The sequence below is a fragment of the Magnolia sinica genome, chromosome 7, assembly GCF_029962835.1.
Source record: "Magnolia sinica isolate HGM2019 chromosome 7, MsV1, whole genome shotgun sequence".
In the NCBI taxonomy this organism is placed as follows: Eukaryota; Viridiplantae; Streptophyta; class Magnoliopsida; order Magnoliales; family Magnoliaceae; genus Magnolia; species Magnolia sinica.
Window position 1 is genome coordinate 16,352,619 of NC_080579.1, and position 26,130 is coordinate 16,378,748.

General features: G+C 39.3%; 1 long non-coding RNA gene across 1 annotated transcript; it reads left to right on the forward strand.

Moving 5' to 3' along the window:
* Window positions 1-18,636: 18,636 nt before the first annotated feature.
* Window positions 18,637-20,992, forward strand: LOC131251139 (uncharacterized). Its single transcript, XR_009173607.1, has 3 exons — window positions 18,637-18,800; window positions 20,647-20,736; window positions 20,942-20,992. It is a non-coding gene; the product is annotated as an uncharacterized LOC131251139 (long non-coding RNA).
* Window positions 20,993-26,130: the final 5,138 nt, after the last annotated feature.

The following is a 26,130-nucleotide window of genomic DNA, read 5'->3' on the forward strand; positions in this document are numbered from 1 at the left end:
AGGAGTAGCCAATCTGTTTCCGACACAATCCGCTTCCACGGCCCGAAACCAAGTTCCCAACCGTAAGAGGATCGGCACATCAGCTATATAGCTGAGTAGTGACGTCAGCCAGTTCTGTGAGTCCCATCATGAGGTATGTGTTATATCCAAACCGTCCATCCATTTTTTGGGCTGGTTATAAGGATTGGGACAAAAAAATAAAATTGATCTAACAATCAAGTGGACCACATTAAAAAAGAAAAAAAGAAAAAAAGAAGGGGATTGACCATTGAAACCCTTTTGGGGTTCACAAAAGTTTTGGATCGATATGAAATTTTTTTTCCCTCTTCATCCAGATATTTGGGGCGTCATGAATAGATTGGATGGAAAATAAACATTATGGTGGGCCCTATGAAATTTTTAACGGTGAAAATCATTATCTCAACTGCTATTTGTGGTGTGATCGGTTGATCTTTGGATATGATTTATTTTTTGGATAGTACTCTAAAACGATCTCCAAGAATTGATGAACGGTGTGGATATAATAAATGTATTACTGTGGAGCCCAGGTAACTTTGATCTCCATTGAACCGTTCGTACAACTTGGAGATCGAGGAGCGTCAGTGCTCGTCTTCCCACGACACGTACCCACACCAGCTAGATAGCTGCTATGTGGTGCACCAGCCATTCCGCTTACCAACCGGTTTTCTCTGGAGAAATTTCCTAGCGTACGACCCATATATGTTCCACCAACCTTTTTAAGCCCACTTCTTTTTAAGCTTCAGAGAATAAGTCTCTGCTATACGGACGCCTCTGCATTTGACGAAAATGCCCCTGCTCTAAAATTTTCACTCCATCTACTCCCTTATACGCAAATACACGTCGGAACTCTCCCTGCCATCTCCATTCCTTATTTCACTAGAGTTGGGCAATTCTAATCCGATCCGGTGGATCCAACCCGATTCGACTAGATACAACCCATTCCGAACCGATCCGACGGCCTGGATCGGTGCGGATTGAGTAGGGCAGTCCAGATTCGAAAGATTTTTGGGTTGAGTTCGGATCTATACCTACTTAAACCAATCCGATTCGATCCGACTCAACCCGATCCGGCCCCATCATTATGTGTGTTTCATCCATTCTGTTCATTCATTTTACATATCATTTTAGGGCTTCATGTAAAAAAATGATAGTGATATAAATCTCAGGTGGACCACACTATAGAAAAATAATAATGATTGGATATCCTCCATTATAATCCTCCTAAGGTCCACTGTATTGTTGATTTGACATTTAATCTGTTGATTAGGTCACAAGGACCCAGATGAAAGGAAACAATAAATATCAGCTTGATCAAAAACTTTTATGGCCTCCAAAACATTTTTAATGGTCAACGTTCATTCAACACTGTTTCCTACAATGTGATCCACTTGAGATTTCAATATACCTCATTTTTTTCCTCAAAACATAAAATGATCTATAAAAATAGATGGAGGGCATGGATGAAACACATACATCATGGTGGGGCCCATAAAGCACCAACCACGGGCCATTTGCTGGTGGCAGGGGGAGTCGGCCAGTAGGCCATATGGGTGTCTGAGCTCCTCGAGCTCCGGGCGTTCCTCAAGCTCTGAGTAGTACGAACGGTTCAAAGGAGATTAAAGTTATATGGGCCCCACAGTGATGTATTTATTATATCTACACCGCTCATATATTTTAAGAGAACATTATAGGACATTATCCAAAAAATGAATAATATCCAAAGATCATCTTGACCACACCACAAATAGCAGCAGAGAATGATTTTCGCCGTTAAAGAATTTGTGTGGTCCACTTAATAGTTAGATCTGTCTTATTTTTCGTCTCAAGCCTTAATACGAGCTCACCAAATGGATGGACGGTTTGGATATAACACATACCCAATGATTAGACCCACACAACTCGCTAATGTTGATACAAAATCACAACTGTGCTGGCATGAAAAGTAAGTCACAATTTCTTGCCATGCATGTCAAGTAAACATCTAGTAAAAACATGAATACGTAGATGGAAAGCTCTTTCAGAGCCATGTGGGGCTCACCTTGATGTATATGTTTTATCTAAGCCGTTCATCCATTTTGACATATCATTTTAGGCCTTGAGCAAAAAAAGGCATATATTAAAGGTTGAAGTGGACCACATCACATGAAACAGTTGAAATAAATTTATACGATTCGAATCGTACCCAACTCGATCCGACTCGGTTTCTCTGACCGAGTCAGACTTGGTTCGGGTCAGGCGACTCATGTATCGGATTGGTTCGGGTCAGGTGACCCGGATTTGGTTCCGGATCGGATCGAGTTTGGGTCAAACCATTGACATTTCGGATCGGATCGAGTTGAACCCAATCCGATCCAATTCGGACCGATGCCCAGCTCTAATTTTCACCCATTTTCTTCATGAAATCTCCATAGAATCTCCATAGAATCCCTATCCAACTATCACATTATATCTTCCATCATCCATTCTACTCAAGGCTATCCGTTTTCCTTTTCTGAGAGGACGTGGATGCATTAAATGTGAAATGTCACACCCCAAACTCGGAAACCGGGCTTACAAAATTTTCGATCACCGAATCTAGTGCCGACAGCCTCCGTAGTACCCCATTCTCAGCTCTCGGCACCCATACACCAGGTTCCGACCCTGGGATGCTACAAGGAGGATTTTAAATCACCAATTTAATTGTAATAACTATAACCATAAGTATAACCCACGAACAATAACCACAAGAACACCATCACAAGATCCACTATGATAAAAAAAACTTTTAAGTGCAATGCATCTGAAGGGAATATAAGATAATGCAAAAGATAGAAACTCCAAAAGCTCGTCTGCATGCTCCTGCTACTACTATGCTACGACTGCGTCCTGGTGTCACTTGCATGCATCAATCGTGCATAAGTTTATAGAAAGCTTAGAGGGTGGTGTAAGTGTGTGCGTAATATAAGCGTGCTCAAAATGCAAGGTCAGAGTAATGCGGAATCATGGTGATGAGTAAATGAATGCAATCAGCCGTACCAAGGCTATGCGGTGCAAGATATGAATGCTATCGACCATAACACGGCCATGCGATGCGATATGCAACTCAAGCATGCCAATCCTCATCATATATCAGTACAGTTCTCATTTTGGATAATCACCGGGGTTTAGTACACTCTAAGTGGCACTACTACTCTCCTAGTCACACAGTCCAAGTGAGCGTAAGAAACCTCACTATCCGCCCGGCCAATAGTCTACCAATACCTATCCGGCATGACGATAGTGGACCCATTCACGAGCTGGTCAAACTCAGCCTAGTATTGCCCCCTACCCTCGGGCGAGTAAGGCCACACCCTTTTCCAACCGACCACGACACAGTGGGAGACGTGGCCTCCTGGTATTCGGCCCTCGTGCACTCATACATCTACTTGGTCTCGATGTTAGAGTCATCCTCTGGTACCATCGGGTTTAGAAATTTTTACCCAAGGACATTTATGGCGCCCGTATACTAAAACCAAACATTTTTGGTATCTAATCTAGCCACCCACGATGTGTCTGTGGAGGCTTTGGCCCTGATGTCGCTAGGGCACATAATAATCATGATCACACAAATGCAAGAGCATGAATTACCCTACCAAATATGCAACAATCCTGCGTCTACCGAGCGCTCATGTGGGGCAGCTCCACCTGTCAGGGAGCCCATAAATGATCTGCCCGAAGGCATATGCTATGATCAGTCACTTCTCATATCAGACATTCATATGATGCGTATGATCATGAATCATGGATCTATAGTATACATGTTATGTGGTGATGGGCTCTGATCAAAACGAAGATGGGCCTAGACGACCTATATGCTACAGGTATGAGCCTATTAATTGGCCCTAGGGAGAGAGAGACAATACAGACATTTAACCAACATCATCCTTACAATGTGGACATCAAACCATCATTGCTCCCAAGGCACGGCCTGCCATGAATCACATATTGCAATGGGCCTTATATAGATCTTCTTGGGCCTCGACCCAAGGGCCCAAATACATCAAATGGGTCTTAAACCATGGACTCATATATCTTAAGTGGGCCTTAGTGGGCGGGCCACAAATACATTAAGCTGGGCCTAATCACATGAGCCTTGCATACGTCATAATGGGCCTCATAATATGGGCCTTATACAAATCAAGGTGGGCCTCAACAAGGACCACCAATACATCAAGATGGGCCTCAACAATGGGCCTTAAATTATCTCCAAAATGGTTGGACGGTTTGGATGAAACACATGCATCATGATGGAGCCCACACTAATGGAGGGTGTGGATTACAATACATACATAAGTGGGTCCCATGTGGGGCCTACCATAATGTTTATTTTCCATCCAACCCATTGATAAGGTCACTCAGACCTGGGGCCCATAGTAATGTTTACTTTCCACCCAACCTGGGCTCACTGCAATGTTTATTTACATCCAATCCGTGCATAAGTTCACGTGGACCAGGGCCTACCATAATGTTTATTTACATCCAACCTATACATAAGGTCACGTGGACCAGGGCCCACCATAACGTTTATTTACATACAATCTGTTCACAAGGCCACGTGGACTAGGGCCCACCATAACGTTTATTTACATCCAATCTGTTCACAAGGCCATGTGGACCAGGGGAGAAACTGGGCCCACTGTACTGTTTATTTGCATCCAGTTTGTTGATAGGGTCTGGACCAGGGGGGCCCACTGGAACGTTTATTTGCCACCCAAATTGTTCATAGGGTCACGGTCAGGGGCCCACCGCAATGTGGTTTGCAAATCCAGCCCACCCATTATGTGTGTCCCACTTGGCTGAGGGTTCAGACCAAGTTTCTGCCGCATCCAAATTTCAGGTAGGCCCCACCAAGTGTTTTTATATGTTTAGGCATGTCTTCACATGATTTTAAATGGCGTGGCCCACCTGAGTTCCGTATACAGTTGACTTTTGGGGCGGCCTCCTGGTCCGAGGGGACCCATCAAATGCATGGTGTCGATGTTCGAAACGCATCACGGTGGGGCCCACAGCTGGAGCCGTGAGGGCCAGCCCGCCGTCCCTCCGCCAGCCGCAGGCAGCGCCTGCTGCGTCTTGACAGCAGCGCTACTGCTGCTGCTTATCATTTTTTTAAAAAACCAGTTTTCCTGTGGTTTTTCATAGGTGGGGCCCACATCAAGGAAATCTACTCCTCCCATTGTATTCCCCGGCTTGATACAGTCAAACAGAGTCTAATTTCCATTAGGATTGGGCGAGTAAAACAACAATGTGGGTTTTGGGGGGTAATAATACTGCTTCCTAAGGTATGGCCCGCCCGAGAATCGAATTGCCCTCAAATTTTGACTCAACGCCTAAAATGAGTTGGGGAACGGAATGGATGGCTTGGATTATGTACATACATCAAGGTGGCGCCTACATGAGTGGCCCACCATTCCCTTTATTTGGCTAGCTCGTTAGTACACTCCCATGTCAGTTTACACTTCACTGTTAGCTAACAGCACGTCTAGCGTCCAGGTATGCTGGACGGCATAAGTAAACACATCATTGTGGTGGGTCCCACCTATACGTGGTCCACACAATAAGGTGGGTCCCACACGTGGCCCACTGGTTGGATAAACGTGATATTTGTGTCTTCCCTCATCTTGGCCATCTAACGGACCCACTACAAGGTGGGCCTCACGATCGGGCGGCCAAGATCACCTTGCACATGGTGGCCACAAGACATCACACTAAAGAAGGAGAAAAAGAGAGAGAGAGAAAGAGAAAAAGAGAGAAATGAGCGGTGTAGATGGAGGGACCCCGCCACTATGGGTCCCTCATATGATTGCAACACATACATCAAATTGGGTCCCACATAAATCATGAAATCAACGGTAGAAACTCAAGGATCACCCACCTCTAGGCCTCATCCTTGCTCCCTTAGCCTTCTATGCTCATTGCCTTCACTTTTGATGGTGGTTGATGGAATTTTGATGGTGTGGATGAGAGATGAGAGGGTGGGCCACACTTATGGTTTGGGAGAGAGGGAGGTTGGACGTGGAATGTTGCTTGGGAGAGTATTTTTTTTTGAGAAATGAGGGAGAGAGAGAAGTGATGGGATGATAAGGATGGGTGATGTGGTGGTTATAAGAAAAAGGTGATGGGAGGAGTGATGGGTTGTAAGAAAGGGATGGGTGGAGAGAGAGGGAGAGTTGACTTTGGGAATGGGAGGGATGGGTTGATGTACTTGGGGTATGGAGTGACTTGACTTGTACTTGACATTGATTGATTAATTGATTGATGAGACATATCGTAGAGATTCCTTCGATATTTGCAACGCGCAGTGCTTCTTCGAAACAAATGCTGGCTTAGATCTCCCGGCCTGGGTATTGGTTTGGTGTGCGAGTCGCGGCATTGGAAGCGCCGCAATGGCAGGTCGCCAATGTATAGGTTTCAGTTCGAGCAGACTTCGGTAAGCGGGACTGAGCTTAGGATCGTGCGCAAACGTCGGATACGGTGCGGAGGTTGTCGGAATTCAACCGGAAGGACCGCGGAAGCCAACGGAACGGTACAGACTAGGATGCGGATCTTACATGAAATCTTGAAGACTTTTCTTCGAAGAGTGTATTTCACGTCAATGTACTCTTATTATTCTTCTCGAATAGGATTTTACTGATACGGTGGCGGCACAAGGTAAGGACATTTAAATTCTTAACAAATTACCAAGAAGTTTGTGGTCAATTTCATGCATTGCTAAGTCAATTTTACGTGGCTATCCAATAAACTTCAAGAAGTTCGCGGTCAATTTGATGAAGTTTCGGGGTCAATTTCACTTAGCGCATGTTTGATTTTCTCAGGTAAATGTAAATGTAGTGGAAATGGGCAATAATTATTTCCTTGGGTAATTACCTTCGACGAGACTGCCAAATATAAGTGGGACCCACCATGATGTAGGTGGATTATCCACATCGTCCATCCATCATGCCAATTAAATTTAGGCATGAGCCAAAAAATGAGGCAGATTCAAAGTTCAAGTGGACCACACCATAGTAAAAATGTAATCAAACACTTACCGTTAACAACTTTTTAGAGCCACTGTTTACTTTAGTGTGGGCCACTTGAATGTTGGATTTTTCTCATTTTTTAGCTCATGCCTCAAAATGTTACGGTAAAATGGATGGACGATGCGGATATGTCATATACATGATGGTGGGGCCTACAAATTTATGCCAGTCATTTTGGACCCATTTTTCAAAGCAGGAATACACTGCTATTTTCAAACAGGTGAAATTGTAATAACTAGCTATTTACAGCTATTTACATTCTCTTTGGAAAATCAAACAGGCCCTTAGTTCCCAGTCAATTTATTGAATTGATTGATCAACTTCATGCACTACTTGGTCAAGTTCACGCATTTTACCTTCAAATTGTAGTGCATTTTTGTAATATGATCGTTAAATTTGTAGTGCCTTTTTTGTAATATGACATTGAATGTTATATATTGAATATATTTGTTGGATTCTTTGAAATTCCGAATTTCATACCACTATGATTCAAATTTCATAGTCAATAAGACATTCACTTCACGGTCAATTCTATGCATTTCACGGTCAATTCCATTCACTTCACGGTCAATTCCATGCATTTCACGGTCAATTCTCTTCACTTCACGGTGAATTCCATGCATTTCACGGTCAATTCCCTTCACTTCACGGTGAATTCCATGCATTTCACAGTCAATTCCCTTCACTTCATGGTCAATTCAATGCATTTCACGGTCAATTCCCTTCACTTCACAGTTAATTCAATGCATTTCATGGTCAATTCCCTTCACTTCACGGTCAATGCAATACATTTCACGGTTAATTCCATGCATTTCATGGTCAATTCCATGCATTTCACGGTTAATTCCATGGATTCTCCTTCACTTCACGGTCAATTCCATGCATTTCACGGTCAATTCCCTTCACTCCACAGTCAATTCAATGCATTTCACAGTTAATTCCACTGATTCCTCTTCACTTCATGGTCAATTCAATGCATTTAACGGTCAATTCCCTTCACTTCACGGTCAATTCCATGCATGTCACAGTTAATTCCACCGATTCCCCTTCACTTCACAGTTAATTTCATGCATTTCACGGTCAATTTCCTTCACTTCACGGTCAATTCAATGCATTTCACGGTCAATTCCCTTCACTTCACAGTTAATTCAACGCATTTCACAGTCAATGCAGTACATTTCATGGTCAATTCCATGCATTTCACGGTTAATTCCCTGGATTCCCCTTCACTTCACTGTCAATTCGATGCATTTCACGGTCAGTTCCCTTCACTTCACGGTCAATTCCATGCATTTCACGGTCAATTCCCATCACTTCACTTAGAAATTTTGACCGATAAGTCGGTCATATTCGAGCTAGTACAATGGTGTATTTCCTACTACTTAGTCAAATCCACCTTATACGTGTGAATACTAAACAAGTTATATTATTGTGTTTGTTTTCAAAAAATGACTTCGATAATGATCTTATGCTCATATGGTGGGGAGTTAGTAAACGAAAACATTCGATATACGTACAAGGGTGGATACTCGAAAACTATTGTTGTGGGCTTTGACACTACATATGATGAGCTTTTATAAAAAAATGTACAGGATTACGAGAGTAGACCTGAGGATTATGATATTATGTTGAAAGCATTTAATCCCTGCATAAATGAATCAGTCCCTCCGATTGTAATTGAAGATGATGAAGATGTGAGAATGTTGTTGGCAGCACAATTGAAGCATTCGGATCATTACATCCATTTATTCATCGAGACAATGGAGCGCGTTAACGAGGCAATACCTGAAGACCCAGTGGCTTTCAGTGGTTTTGAATATGACACCCCACTAGTAGGAAGTTTGGGTGAGAAATATATCTTAGAAGTTGAAGTAAAGACATCACCTTCACATGTTCCTCTAAGTAACACCCCAGTACCCGAGCCGGCTCAAACATCAAACTTCATTACAAGTTAAGTGAGGGCGTCGGTTGACATGAATCTCATAAGTGAATATATGACATTACCTTGGCCTCAACATCCAATGCCAGAAACGTAAGTGGAAGCGACATTCCATTGCCCGAGCAGGCTTGAACATCAGACTTCACCATTGGCTTCCTATTGTGCCTTTTGAGGATGCTGGTTTTACCAATGCAGACCTGTCATTATATTCATTTCCACTTGATGAATTAATTGATATAGCCATTGGCCAAACATTTAAGGACAAGAGCCGGTGTAAGTATGTTTTGAGCTAATTTGTAATTCGCAACAACTTTCAATACAAGGTCCTGTATTTCACATCCAAGAAATTTACCATGGTATGTATGGAAGATAAGTGTGATTGGAGGGTACACGCATTTAGGGTGAATGATGTGGAGATTTTCAAGATTCAAACTTACATGTCCATACATACATATGGAATATCATACATGAAGAGTGATCATCGGTAAGCAAGCAGTAAGCTAGCTAGTGAACTGGTTGTCAATCGCATTGAGCAACGGCTGGGATTAAGGCCAAAGGACATTATATTGGCAATACAAGAAAAGTATAATATTTTTATTAGCTATAAGAAGGCATGATGCGCTAAAGAAATTGCAATCAATCTCGTAATGGGGTCTTATGAAGACTCTTATAAAAAACTCCCGATGTACTTGCATGAGTTGAGGATGACGAACCTGGGACACTGACCGCCCTGCTTGCAGATCAACAAAATGGGAGGTTCGAGAGATGTTTTATTGTGCTCGGACAGTATGTCAAAAGTTTTCGAACATGTTTGCAAAGGGTCTTAGCCGTTGATGGGATGCATCTAAAAGGTAAGTACAAGGGTGTTCTGTTCGTTGCTATGCTTTGGATGACGACAATTATATCTTTCCAGTCGCTTTTGGTATAAGAGAATCAGAGAACAGCAGTAGTTGGAACTAGTTTCTTACCTACCTCAGTCGTTCATTAGGCGATCTACCTGGTCTTGTGATCATATCAGATCGGCATAAAGGTCTAATGAAAGAAGTTCCCCAGGTCTTCCAACCAGTAATCCATGGCTACTGCGCCTACCATATATATCAAAACTTGGTGGGCATGATATCAAACTTGCCAATCCCCCGGTACATACATGGTTGAGGGAAATAGGGTATGAAAAGTGGGCATCATTGCACTTTCCAGGAAAAAGATTCAATTTAGTCACTACAAACATAACTGAGTGTGTTAATGCTCTATTCAAAGAAGCACAAGAATATCCCTTGACTATGCTGATAGAGACCATCAGATTGAAAATTTAAGAGATGTTCTATAAGAGAAGAGAATCAGCATCATCATTCGTTGGACCATTGACACTGGGCCGAGAAACAATTAAAGGATCTCATACTGAAGGCACGAGATGTTCGTTGTCATGCAATTTCTCGGGATGAATACTATATTATGGGAGAGTACAATGATACTGTCAACCTCAATGAGCTTTTATGTACATGCCGCAAGTTTGAAGTACTACGATTCCCTTGTTTCATATTCTTTCAGCATGTATAAACTACAACCTTCCTCATTATTTGTACTACTTTCCATTGTACACGGCGAGGAATTACCAGATCACGTATGAAGATTCCGTGTACCCAGTACGAGACAAGAGCCAATGGAAAATTTCATTAGCATTAAAGGATTTGTGTGCGAGTATGAAGCCACCACTACAGAGGAGGGCAGTTGGAAGACCAAAGAAGGCACGGATCCTTTCCCATAGAGAGGAGTGAACAACCAAAAAATGTGGACGTTGCAAACAAACAGGGCATAATCATCAGAGTTACAAATTTCCAATACATTCGGAATAATGTAATTTTTTGCGCATTTTTTGTAATACGACTATGAATGTTATACATTTTTTTTTGTAATACGACTGTAAATGTTATACCTTCTTTGTAATACGACTACATTTTTTGTAATACGATTGTGAATGTAATACATATGTTGTTTTCTTTGAAATTGTGAATTTCTTACCACTACGATTCAAATTTCCAATAAGACATTCAGTTCACAATTGATTCCATGCATTTCACGGTTAATTCCCTTCACTTCACGGTCAATTCCATGCATTTAATGGTCAATTCCCTTAATTTCACGGTCAATGCAATGCATTTCACGATCAATTCCATACATTTCATGGTCAATTCAATGCATTTCACGGTTAATTCCATGGATTCCCCTTCACTTCACAGTCAATTCTATGCATTTTATGGTTAATTCCTTCACTTCACTGTCAATTCCCTTCACTTCACAATCAATTCAATGCATTTCACGGTCAATTCCCTTCACTTCGCGGTCATTTCCATTCATTTCACGGTCTTTTGCGCTAATTCAATACATTTCATGGTCAATTCCCTTCACTTCATGGTCAATTCAATGCACTTCATGGTCAATTCCCTTCACTTCACGGTCAATTCCGTTCACTTCGTGGTCATTTCCATTCTTTTCATGGTTTTTTCCGCCAATTCAATGCATTTCACAGTCAATTCCATGCATTTCACGGTCAATTCCATTCACTTCATGGGCAAGTTAATACATTTCACAGTCACTTCCCTTCACTTCACACTCATTTCCATTCATTTCACGGTTAATTCCATGGATTCCGCTTTACTTCACGGTCAATTCCATGCATTTCATGGTTAATTCCCTTCACTTCATGGTCAATTCAATGCATTTCACGGTCAATTCCCTTCACTCCACGGTCATTTCTATTCATTTCATGGTCTTTTCCACCGATTCCCCCTCACATCACGGTCAATTGAATGCATTTCACGGTCAATTCCCTTCATTTCACAGTCAATTCCATGGATTCCCCTTCACTTCACAGTCAATTCCATGCATTTCATGGTCAATTCCCTTCACTTCACAATCAATTCCATGCATTTCACGGTCAATTCCCTTCACTTCACGATCAATTCAATGCATTTCACGGTCAATTTCCTTCACTTCACGGTCAATTGCATGCATTTCACGGTCAATTCCCTTCACTTCACGGTCAATTCCATGCATTTCACGGTCAATTCCCTTCACTTCACGGTCAATTCCGGCGATTGCCCCTCACTTCACGGTCAAGTCAAACCATGGGGCCCACTTGCAAGTGCTGGTCCATCGGGAAACTATACCTACTGATGCATTAGGACCCAATAACTTCTCCCTCATAATACTTTTGGTACATGCTCCCATTTCTATTCATGTTTTGTGACAATTGGGTCTGAAACCATACCTCAACAGCCGACTTGTAGAACAAAATCATGCGCTTTAATATGTCCTGCATCCAGTAAAAATCAAGAGGGCCGAGCTAGTAACACCATCTCAATTACAAAACCACTAATGAAAGGAAAAGGATGGATATTGACCAAAATGATAAACGTATTCTATGTACAACACATTAGTAACATAGAAATGCATGTCTGGGTTACCCAGAAAGAAAAATACATAGCTAGAACCTGGGTGATCAAGAGCATACCCGTCATTCTCCACCATAAATATTATTTTCATGGTGGCGAAACACAGGGCTATCCATACAAAATCCACACCATCAATGTATGCATGGAAATAAGAAGCTCAAGTGGGCCACATGATAGAAAACAATGAGATTGAATGCCTACCATAAAAAACAGTCGGGGTCGACCGGGTCCAACCCAGTCGACCCCAACTCTCTGTACACTTACCCGGTTGACCCGGGTTGCCAACTGGTCGACCCCATTTATTTGTGTGGTAGGCAAATGGGACCCGGTCATCCAGGTAAGTGTACAGAGATTTGGGGTCGACCGGGTTGGACTGTGAAATGCATGGAATTGACCATGAAATGAAGCGAAATCGGCGGAATTGACTGTGAAATGATTGGAAATGACCGTGAAGTGAAGGGAATTGACCGTGAAGTGAAGGGAGTTGACCATGAAGTGCATTGAATTGACCGTGAAGTGAAGGAAAATGACTGTTAAATGCATTGAATTGATTGTGAAATGCATACACTGTCAATTCCATGCATTTCACAGGGTTTACCTTCACTAACGGTCAATTCCTTACGTTTCATTGTCAATTTCCTTCACTTCAGGGTCAATTCCCTTCAACTCTGACAAGTGGGTCCCATAATTTAATAATCTAGATGATTAGTTTTCCGAATCCTCTCGTTGATGAACCATGCCTCAAAAATCTCACACATTGAAAATTTCAATCGACTAGTATTTTCAGACCATGATAGCTTTTATCTTCTCAACCCTCTATACGTATGCCACAAATACAAAGTTCAAGATTATTCCGCAGACGTTAATTAAAGGCTTTGTCGATCCCAAGGTGGGGCACAATAGAAAAACGGTCTGGATTTCCAAATGAAGGGCCTTACATGTCAGTATAGTTAAAGAAGACAAATAGGAAGTGGCAAATCCCTCATTTCTCACATGAGATGATCCAATGGGAGATTTTGGGATTTTCCCGTATTTCCACCTACCCGGTTGACCGGGTATAACCCGGCCAACCCCAACTCATTGTCTACTTACCCGGTCGACTGGGTACTAACCTGGTCGAGTAGGTCCGGCTCTCCCGATTCCCGAGTAAGCTCCTTCAAAACCCTATTTCTTTTATTTTACTTCATATCACCCGATTCACTTCTATTTCTCCTTTCTGGCTAAAACCCTCTCCTTCTCCCATCTCTTCTTCTATAATCCTAAAATGGAATCTTTCTCTACCTCCATTGTGAAAGATTCTCAAAACCCTATTTTCTTCATCATCCCTATTTTCTTCTAGATTCTCAAAACCCATTTTCGTTTCTAATGGGGGCTTTTCTTTATCTTGTTTCTTCATGGCTATTGCTACCATTAATGGTGAGGCTTATGGCCAAGAAGCGTGACACACAGGAAGTGGATGAACAACAGTATAATCATTGCTCTAAGCGAAGGGAGGATATTAGAGTGTCAACCTCAGCGGGAGTGGCTACCCGGGCTGCGAGAGTGGTCTTGAGACCTCGCTCAGGTCCATCCACGTCTCGGGCGGGACCGTCAACAACTCGCGGCCCGGGAGTCGAGGCGCAATGAGCCATTAATTTGGGAAGATTCACCAAACGCAAGATATCCTTTGAGAGGTATGTGAAGAATGACTTGTTCGTCAATACCCAAGAACTCAAGTGGCTTACCACGATTGGGTGGAATCCCATATTCACACCCTACAACAATGCCGAAGCCGAGACTATGCGCCATTTCTACGCTTCAATTTAGAATTCTTGTCTATAGTCAATGACATTCAACATAGCAATCACTACGTGAAAAATGGAAAAAAATGACGGATTTAGAGACGGTTCTGAACCGTCTCTAAAATTGCTTGGTTTAAAGACGCTTTAGAGACGGCCGTAAACCGTCTCTAAAATTTTAGACGGCCCCTAACCGTCTTTAATATTGTCTTAAAAAATTTGAACGTCCACAAATCATTTAAGATGGTCGTTGACCGTCTTATATGGGTCATTTGAGACGGTCATTGGCCGTCCTCATTAGAGACGGTCCTTGACCGTCTTATATGCGGTCATCTGAGACGGTCATTGGCCGTCTACATTAGAGACGGTCGTTGGCCGTCTTTTACTTACAATCTGAGACTGTCAAAGACCGTCTCTATTAGAGACGGTCCTAAGCCGTCTTACAACCCTGTCAAAGACCGTCTTTATTAGAGACTGTCAAAGACTGTCTCTATTAGAGACGGTCAAGGACTGTCTCTATTAGAGACGGCCCTAAACCGTCTCTATTAGGGACTGTCAAGGACCGTCTCTATTAGAGACGGTCTTAAACCGTCTTATAGCCCTGTCAAAGGCCGTCTCTAATGCTCAAGTCAAAAATGAAAAAGCTCATAAAAATTATAAATTTCGAAAAAAAATAATATTTAAGAAGCTTAGAAAAATAATTAACAATGTTTAAGAAAAATTTAAATTTTGAAAAAAAATTGTAATTTTATAAAAATCTAGATTTAAAAAAAAATAATTAAGAACTTTGAATAATGTTGATAATTTTGAAGAAAAAAAATTTCGATAAAAAAATGATATTTTGAAAAAGAAAATTTTAAAAATTAAACAAAATTGTGAAAAAATTGATAATATGTAAAAAATATATTTTTTAAAAAAGAAAACTAGATTTTGTATTTTGACAACAAAAATTGAAAAGTTATATAACAACAGTGAGATTAAAAAAATAATATTTTGAAAAAGAAAATTAAAAAAATTAAACAAAATTGTGAAAAAATTGACAAAATTAGATTTTGATGATGTAAAAAAATATATTTTTTAAAAAAGAAAACCAAATTTTGTATTTTGACAAGAAAAATTGAAAAGTTAGATAACAAAAGTGAGATTTTGATGATGTGTTGTATATCCTTACCGCCCATACATTTCTCCAACCCATTTTTGGGCCAGGTATAAAAAATTGTGTAGATTTAAATCTTAAGTAGACCACACCATTGAAAAGAATGATAATATACTACATCGCCATTAAAAATTATAAAGAGCCCATCATAAGGTTTTAGTAATGTTTATTTGCAATCCAAGTTGTTGACAATGTAAAGGAGATCTAGGTGAAGGAAAACTACAAAGATTAAATTGATCCAAAACTTTTGTAGCCTTCAAAAGGTTTTTAATGGTTATTCATCATTGTTTTGATTGATATGGCCCACCTGAGATTATTGAGTTCTTGTGATTTGAAATCATATCCTAAAATATGATGGAAAAATATATGGACGATGTCAATATACATAAAATATATTAAGGTAGGCCCTACATGGTTAGAGTAACACCCATGAAGGAGTTACCTAAATAGTGAAATAGTACTATAAGGTCACCTCATGGGAACTTCCCATGAGGTTAATCTGTGTGGGCCCCACCATGATGTGTGTAGAACATCAACACCATGCATTTGATGTGTCCCCTTTAAGTCCAAAAATCAGTCATATACGAGACTTGGGTGGGCCATGGCATCTAAAACTATGTGAAGACATCCCTAAAACATATAAAAGTATTTGGTGGGGCCCACATGAGTTTTGGATGTGTATGAAACTTGGTCTGATTCCTCATCCAAGCGGGACACACATAATGAATGGGCTGGATCTATGAACCACATCTAGGTGGGCCCAATAAATGATTATGAATGTTTTAATGGGAGGGTAACTCTCTCAACTATAGTATGTGGTGTGGCCCACCCAAGTCATGGATTGACTTTATTTTTAAGCTTGTGGCCTACCATGGAATGGTGCATCTGATTGACGGGGCATATCCAAAGTTCAAGTGGACCCACCATAGAAAAGAGTGGGACAGTGACACCCATTATTGAAACCTTCTTAGGGTCGGCCGCGATGTTTATTTGAGATCCAATCTGTTTATAAGTTAATACAGACATGGATGCGGTTGAAACTTGGTCTGATCCTTCATACAAGTGGGACACACATAATGAGTGGGTTGGATATGTGAATCACATTTAGGCAGGCTCAATATATGATTATAAATGTTTTAAGGAAACCCTTCTCTACTACATTTGGGTTACTCGTTACCCTTACCAGAGTAAACTCTGTGGGCTCCACTGTTATTTATTTATTCTATCCACTCCATTCATCCATGTTAACAGATAATTTGAGGTCTAAAGAACAAAAATGAATCATATCCAAAGCTTAAGTGAACCACACCACAAGAAATAGTGTGATTGAACCTCTACCATTTAAAATTTCTTGGAGGCCATAGAAGTTTTGGATCAAGCTAATGTTTGTGTTTTTTATTCATTCATATATTTTTGATATTATGAACAACCTTTAACCGTTTTTGGATAATCTGATCAGTCTAGATTGAAGAGTAATAACTTCAGATGTTTAAATCAAAATTCACTCAAATTGTTGATCAATCTTGTTTGCCCAATATCTTTCTCATATGTAACATGATTGGGGCGAGTAACTAGTCAATTTAAGGGTAATGATCAGTAAAATAGAGTGAATGGACCAGACATGTAAAATGGGTTAAATATTCTAGACAAATTTGTGACCCAACTTATTGACACCCTGAGACTCTAAGAATTAATGTTAGTAAGTTTTGTGGGGCCTATTATGATGTGTATCGAACATCAACACCATGCATTTGATAGAAGTTTTGGATAAGCTAATGTTTGTGTTTTTGCTTCATTCATATCTTTTAGATATTATGAACATGTTGGATGGAAAATAAACATTATTGTGGGCCTAAGGAAGGTATCAACGGTGGAAATCATTACTCCACACTGTTTTGTGTGGCATGGTCCACTTGAATTTTGAATTTACCGAAAATTTGGGATCAACACACACCATTCATCCATTTTTCGAGATCATTTTATAGAATTATCTAAAAAATGAATCATATCCAAAGATTAAATGGACCACACCACAAATAATGGGAATAGATTGGCTACTCCCCCTAGACCATTCAATGGCTGGTGGTTAGTGCTGTGTGGGCCCCACCATAATGTATGGCCCCACAAACCATTTTTAAATTTTTTTTTTTAGTTTTGAACCAATTAGATTTCAAATAAACATTATGATGGGTCTTAGGATAGTTTCAACGGTGGGAATCACCCTCCCATTGTTTTCTGTGGTGGGGGCCACTACAGATTTTTATCGGTCTCATTCTTTTGCTCCTGACTTAAAATGAAATCTCAAAATGGATGAACGATGTGGGTATAACAAATACATCATAGGTTTTTATATTATTTAAATATTTTATATCTATCTATCTATCTATATATATATATATATATATATATATATATATATATATAGAAAATGTTCTATACGTCGAGCTCATGGGAACTCTCCATGAGGTCGAGCTGGGTGGGCCCCACCATGACGTGTGTCAAAAATCAATACCATGCATTTGATGGGTCCCCTTTAAATTATAAGATATCCCATAAATCAGCCGTATACAGAACTTTGATGGGCCATATCATCTAAAATCATGTGAAGACATGCCTAAAATATATAAAAGCAGTTGGTGGGGCCCCACCTTAAATTTGGATGGGTCTGAAACTTGGTATGACTCCTCATCCAAGTGGCAACAGGTAATGGATGGGCTAGATTTTTAATGGTGGTTGTCCAATCACTATTGTTTTCGCATTGTGTTGTCAACCCAAGTTTTAGTTCATGCTCATTTTTTAGGATCGATGATAAAATTATGTTGAGAAATGGATGGACGGCATGGATGAAACAAATCGATCATGGTGGGGCCACAAAGCCATACTAGATCCAAAGCTTGACCTCACGTTTTCATTTTTTTGTTTTTCTTTGTGAGTTTTGTATTTTATATAAAATAGTGGTGACTTGTTTATAACAACAGTGGCTAAGCTATAGAGTTATCCAGACCATCCAAAAAATCGGTATAGTTGTAAATGGTAAATATTTGTATAATTTTTATTATATAATACAATCTTAACCATCCAGAAATTGGTCCCATACATGTACGGCCGTTAATAAACTTTGTGTTATTATCTAGTAGAAAACTCATACGGATTTTAAAATTCTATGTTATTTGGAAGAGGATTTTCATATCCATCCCAAATCGATCGAGCGCCCCTTCTCCCTCCTTTCCTCTTTTCCGTCTTTCATCTTCCATTGAGCGCCCACATTCAAACGGCCCCATCGATCGCTTTTTCCGACACCAGATCGGCATTCTCTAGCGCCAGTGCTCAGCTCCCATGTCTGATCTCAAGCCCAAGATCGAGATCTCATTCGCGGGAACGTTCGCCAGCAATGCTTTCGCCGCCTATGTTGCAGAGGTATCGATCCTTTTCTTTTCCCTATTCTATTTGATTTCGAAGTTAGATTGAGTGGAATTTGGTTGTATTTACTTGATCTTGTATTTTTGGCCTTTTTTTTTTTTCTTTTTTTTTTACATTTTTACTGTAAATTTTCGGTGATTCATTTTAGTTTGATTGAACAGATGTTCTTGTTTGATCTGGTTCTTTTGACCTTGAATTTATAAATTTTTATAAAATTTCTTGCATTTTTTGCTCATCTAGTCGAATCTAATCAGTTTGGATTTTCTTTTTTCTTTTTTCCTGTTTTGCTGGATCTTTGGTTGACTTGTAATAGTTTGATATTTTTAATTGTAGAACTTTCGATCTTCATGCTACATTTGCCTAAATTTTCAGCATTTTCGTGTTACATTTGCTGTTTAATTAGCGAATTTTGAAATGCATAAATTTTCTAGTTTTCTTTTTCTATTTCTTTTTGCCTTTGATAGACAGCAGAGAGGGCAATGGCTTGCATTTGATAGACGGTAGAGGGGGCATGGATTTATGGAGGCTTGCATTTAGGAAATCCATGAATTTGACAATCCCTGCAAACGATAAATAGGGGAGATTTGAAATCCATGGATTTCACAAATCCCTGCCAAAAATCCCTCGCCCCAAACAGCCCCCAAGTAATCAAAGTAGAAAAAATAGTGAACACGTTGATTAAGTGATGACACATGGAAAAAAAAAGAAAAGAAAAAGAGACTGTGACATCAAAGAGATCTCAAACCCGAATCAATAATGCTAGTTCAGAAACATCCTCAGTGCATGAGTCACTGAGACTAGACAGCCTTGTCTATCTCCAAATGTACACAGTGGAAAGAAGTAATCAAGAGGTGTTGCAAGAATCCATACTTCCTCTTATATTTTCATAAATCTTCCTGTTTTTAGATACCTTTCAAGACGCCGTCTGGTGTGTATCATCTTTAAGGCCTAGCTGTCCTTTATAATATGGTTTTGAAGGGTGTGCTCTTTGGTGAGCACGGGTGTGACTTGTGAGGATCAACTATGGAAAGGTTGAGTCAGGGGTCCTCCAAAATCTAATTTCTTAGGACGGTTATGGCAAGGATTAGTTATAATTCACAACTATAGCTGTGGAAAATGATTTCCGCAACAAAATTTACATGCATGATTAGCCCAGCTTGTATGTACCTGTATCTTGGTTGCATTCTGAACATTTCACTAGTCAAAAGATTCTTCTCCAGTGTTCTTGAACAGATGCTGACAGAAGGGGAGAGAGATCTTAGTCCAACTTTAGAAGGGCATGGAGCAGAACCCTCATAGAAGCATTGCAGTAATGTTGCTGATCCTTAGCTAAACCTTGATCAACCATGGTTCTGTATTTCATATGATAAATATTTTTTAGAGGTTTTTGCATATACAACCCTTCCTTTTAGCAATAGAAGACAAAGCTCCCTCTAGTTTTCATATTTGTAATAACACCATTCCTTTTTGTCATTTATAAACAAATCCCCAAATTGTGACTGTTTTAAGATGATAGCATAACTAGTGTTAGCTAAGCTACCAAATTAAGTTTTTGCCCCTTCTGATTTGGAAAACGTTAGTTACTCTACTATGTTGTTAAGGTGATATTCATGATGTCAAAAACTGCACAAGTGTCATGGTCACAACTTAAAACTGTTTATATCGCTGATCCTATTTTAGCAGTAACTTAAACTAATAATTACAATAGTTTGATTATTAATCAGCTGATTGATCTTCATTTTTTTGGATGATCAATGAAAGGAAGTGGGTGGTCATGTGCAGTTCCCTCCGTTTCTTTGGGCCATGCTTCTTAAGCTAATAAATATTTCATTCATTATTTCAGAGTATTGCAGTGGCCTTCATGTTTCAGTCCCCTCCGCTTCTTTGGGCCATGCTTCTTAAGTTCCCGTTCGGAAGTGCATATTCAGTTGATGTAAGAGCATTTAATCTTTCCTTTTATTTTACCATGATTTAGAAAGGAATTATAGATAGTGAATGTCATTTGCAGTTCATAAGATGGAAACAAAGGGTAACCATGCCTTGGTTATTTTACTAACATCTTTAAAATTTGACCAAAAAAAGAGTAGTAAATGAATGTGCATGTATCAGCTGTCATCTCTAAATATGATGGGATGCAGAGGCCAATTAAATGTTTTGAGAGAGCAGCTGAAAGGTGTCACACGGATTCAAAAAACATAATTACCCTGTTGCCATGGGATAAGAATAATTCCATGCTTTGTTGGTAATCCGGTGGTACATTGAATGGATATACTAACCATCGTTCGAAGTTATTGAGAATAACACACATGTGTTATATCTAGACCGTTCATTTGTTTTGGAACCTCATTTTATGGCATGGGCCTAAAAATGAGGTAGATCCAAAACTTATATAGCCCCATTGAAGTTTTCAATGGTAAGTATTCAATCCCCGTTGCTTTCTATGGTGGGGTCCACTTGAGTTTTAGATTAACCTGATTTTTTGGCCCATGCTCTAAAATAATCTCAAAAAATGGGTGGACGGTGTGGATCTAACTTACACATCATAGTGGGACCTACACAACTTGCTAACATGGAGTGAAATTGGCATGGGACCCAATGCAATTCCATCGACAGCTTTTCCGTCCTCCCCAAACATGGAGTGGAATTGGCACGGGACCAGATGCAGTTCCATCCCACCTATTCCCTTCTAATCCCAGTGCCCTAACGCGCCCTAAATGTATTAAATCGAAATTGATGGAACAGACACGGATGTGTGTCGGAGCTATCCGGATGTTGAGCGGGGGTCCCTGGAAGGTGGGAACCGCTGTTATGACCATGATGAAGCTGTCCATTTCCTATGGACAGCATTGGAGTGGCCTGACCATTTGGACAGGCTATGTTTATATATTAACTCGAAATTGATGGAGCAGATCCGGATGTGCATCGGAGCTATCCGGAAATGGTCAGGCTATGTTTATGTATTAACTCAAAATTGATGGAGCAGACCCGGATGTGCATCGGAGCTATCCGGAAGAGCAGGGTTCCCTGGAAAGAGGGAACCGCTATTATGACCATGATGAAGCTGTCCATTTTTTATGGACAGCATTGGAAGGGCCTGGCAATTTACGTCGGATGGCCGTGTTTATATCTGTATTTGCAGGGACCATACCCTTAACCAAAACCAAAACCTATGACCTAAAACCTGAACCTATAACCTAAACCTCAACCTTAACCTAAACCTATAGCCTAAACTCAAATCCCTAAACCTTAACCTATAACCTAACCTATACCTATACTTATAACCTAAAACTATCCCCAAATCCCAAAACCTATAACCTAAACCTAAGCTTTCCCTAAACCTATAAGTTAAACTCAATTCCCTAAAGCTAAACCTACACCAAATCCTAATCTCAATTCCCTAACCTAAACCTAAACATAAACTTGAAAACTCAAACTTAAACCCAATCCCAAACCTGAACCCGATTTCCTAAACCTAAACCATAACCCATTCTCAAATCCAAAAACCTATAACCTAAACCTAAACCTAAACCAAAACTTATAACCTAAACCCGAACTCATTCTCAAATCCCAAAACCTATAACTAAAACCAAAACCAAAACCTATAACCTAAACTCGAACCCATTCTCAAATCCCAAAACCTATAACCTAAACATAAACCTTAACCTAAACCTATAACTTATAACCAAAACCTATAACCTAAACCCAAACCCATTCTTAAATCCCAAAACCTATAACCTAAACCTAAACCTAAACCTAAACCTTAACCTAAACCTATAACCTATAACATAAATCAAAACCTAAACCTAAACCTATAACCTAAACCTATAACCTATAACCTAAATCAAAACCACCTTTCCCTAAACCTTAACCTAAACCTATAACCTATAACCTAAATCAAAACCAAAACCAAACCTTAACCCAAACCTATAACCTATAGCCTTAACATAAACCTGTAACGTATAACCTAAACATAAACCAAAAACCTAAATGTATTCTCAAATCCCTAAACCTAAACCTACACCTAATCCTAATCTCAACTCCCTCACCTAAACCTTAATCTATTCTCAATTCCCTAAACCAATTGCTTATAACCTAAACCGAAAGCTAAACTTATACCTTAACCTAAACCTAAACCTATAACCTATAACCTAAATCAAAACCGCCTTTCCCTAAACCTTAACCTAAACCTATAACCTATAACCTAAGTCAAAACCAAAACCAAACCTAAACCTATAACCTATAACCTAAACCTAAACCTAAAACGTAATGTATTCTCAAATCCCCAAACCTAAACCTACACCTAATCCTAATCTAAACTCCCTAACCTAAACCTAAACCTAAACTTGATAACCCAAACCTAAACCCGATCCTGAACCCAAACCCGATTTCCTAAACCTATAGCTTATAACCTAAACTTAAACCTAAACTAAACCTTAACCTAAACCTTAACCTAAACCTATAACCTAAAACCTAAACATAAACATAAAATCTAAATGTATTCTCAAATCCTTAAACCTAAATGTAAATCTTAACCTAAACCTTAACCTAAACCTATAACCTATAGCCTTAACCTAAACCTGTAACCTATAACCTAAACCTAAACCTAAAACCTAAATGTATTCTCAAATCCCTAAACCTAAACCTACACCTAATCCTAATCTCAACTCCCTCACCTAAACCTAAACCTAAACTTGAAAACTAAAACCTAAACCCGATCCCGAACCCGAACCCGAACCCGATTTCCTAAACCTAAACCTTAACCTATTCTCAATTCCCTAAACCAATTGCTTATAACCTAAACCGAAAGCTAAACTTATACCTTAACCTAAACCTATAACCTATAACCTAAATCAAAACCACCTTTCCCTAAACCTTAACCTAAACCTATAACCTATTATAACCTAAATCAAAACCAAAACCAAACCTAAACCTATAACCTATAACCTAAACCTAAACCTAAAACCTAATGTATTCTCAAATCCCCAAACCTAAACCTACACCTAATTCTAATCTAAACTCCCTAACCTAAACCTAAACCTAAACTTGATAACCCAAACCTAAACCCGATCCTGAACCCAAACCCGATTTCCTAAACCTAAACCTTAACCCATTCTCAATTCTCTAAACCTATAGCTTATAACCTAAGCCGAAATCAAAATCTATACCTTAACCTAAACCTAAACCTAAACCTATAACCTATAACCTAAACATAAACCTAAAACCTAAATGTATTCTCAAATCCTTAAACCTAAATCTAAACCTTAACCTAAACCTATAACCTATAGCCTTAACCTAAACCTGTAACCTATAACCTAAACCTAAACCTAAAACCTAAATGTATTTTCAAATCCCTAAACCTAAACCTACACCTAATCCTAATCTCAACTTCCTAACCTAAACCTAAACCTAAACTTGAAAACTCAAACCTAAACCCGAACCCGAACCCGAACCTGAACCCGAACCCGATTTCCTAAACCTAAACCTTAACCTATTCTCAATTCCCTAAACCAATTGCTTATAACCTAAATCGAAAGCTAAACTTATACCTTAACCTAAACCTATAACCTATAACCTAAATCAAAACCACCTTTCCCTAAACCTTAACCTAAACCTATAACCTATTATAACCTAAATCAAAACCAAAACCAAACCTAAACCTATAACCTATAACCTAAACCTAAACCTAAAACCTAATGTATTCTCAAATCCCCAAACCTAAACCTACACCTAATCCTAATCTAAACTCCCTAACCTAAACCTAAACCTAAACTTGATAACCCAAACCTAAACCCGATCTTGAACCCAAACCCGATTTCCTAAACCTAAACCTTAACCTATTCTCAATTCTCTAAACCTATAGCCTATAACCTAAGCCGAAACCAAAATCTATACCTTAACCTAAACCTAAACCTAAACCTATAACCTATAACCTAAACATAAACCTAAAACCTAAATGTATTCTCAAGTCCTTAAACCTAAATCTAAACCTTAACCTAAACCAATAACTTATAGCCTTAGCCTTAACCTAAACCTGTAACCTATAACCTAAACCTAAACCTAAAACCTAAATGTATTCTCAAATCCCTAGACCTAAACTTACACCTAATCCTAATCTCAACTCCCTCACCTAAACCTAAACCTAAACTTGAAAACCAAAACCTAAACCTGATCCCGAACCCGAACCCGATTTCCTAAACCTAAACCTTAACCTATTCTCAATTCCCTAAACCAATTGCTTATAACCTAAACCGAAAGCTAAACTTATACCTTAACCTAAACCTAAACCTATAACATATAACCTAAATCAAAACCACCTTTCCCTAAACCTTAACCTAAACCTATAACCTATAACCTAAATCAAAACCAAAACCAAACCTAAACCTAAACCTAAACCTATAACCTATAACCTAAACCTAAACCTAAAACCTAATGTATTCTCAAATCCCCAAACCTAAACCTACACCTAATCCTAATCTAAACTCCCTAACCTAAACTTAAACCTAAACTTGATAACCCGATCCTAAACCCAAACCCGATTTCCTAAACCTAAACCTTAACCTATTCTCAATTCCCTAAACCTATAGCTTATAACCTAAACTTAAACCTAAACCTAAACCTTAACCTAAACCTTAACCTAAACTTATAACCTATAGCATAAACCTAAACCTAAACCTAAACCTGTAACCTATAACTTAGACCTAAACCTAAATCCTAAATGTATTCTCAAATCCTTAAACCTAAATCTAAACCAAAACCTATAGCCTATAGCCTTAACCTAAACATATAACCTATAACCTAAACATAAACCTAAAACCTAAATGTATTCTCAAATCCCTAAACCTAAACGTACACCTAATCCTAATCTCAACTCCCTAACCTAAACCTAAACCTAAACTTGAAAACTCATAAACTCGATCCCGAACCCGAACCCGATTTCCTAAACCTAAACCTTAACCTATTCTCAATTCCCTAAACCTATAGCTTATAACCTAAACCTTAACCTAAACCTATAACCTATAGCATAAACTTAAACCTAAACCTAAACCTAAAACCTAAATGTATTCTCAAATCCTTAAACCTTAACCTAAACCTATAACCTATAGCCTTAACCTAAACCTATAATATATAACCTAAACATAAACCTAAAACCTAAATATATTCTCAAATCTCTAAACCTAAACCTACACCTAATCCTAATCGCAACTCCCTACTAAACCTAAACCTAAACTTGAAAACCAAAACCTAAACCTAAACCCGATCTTGAATCCGAATCCGATTTCCTAAACCTAAACCTTAACCTATTCTCAATTCCTTAAACCAATTGCTT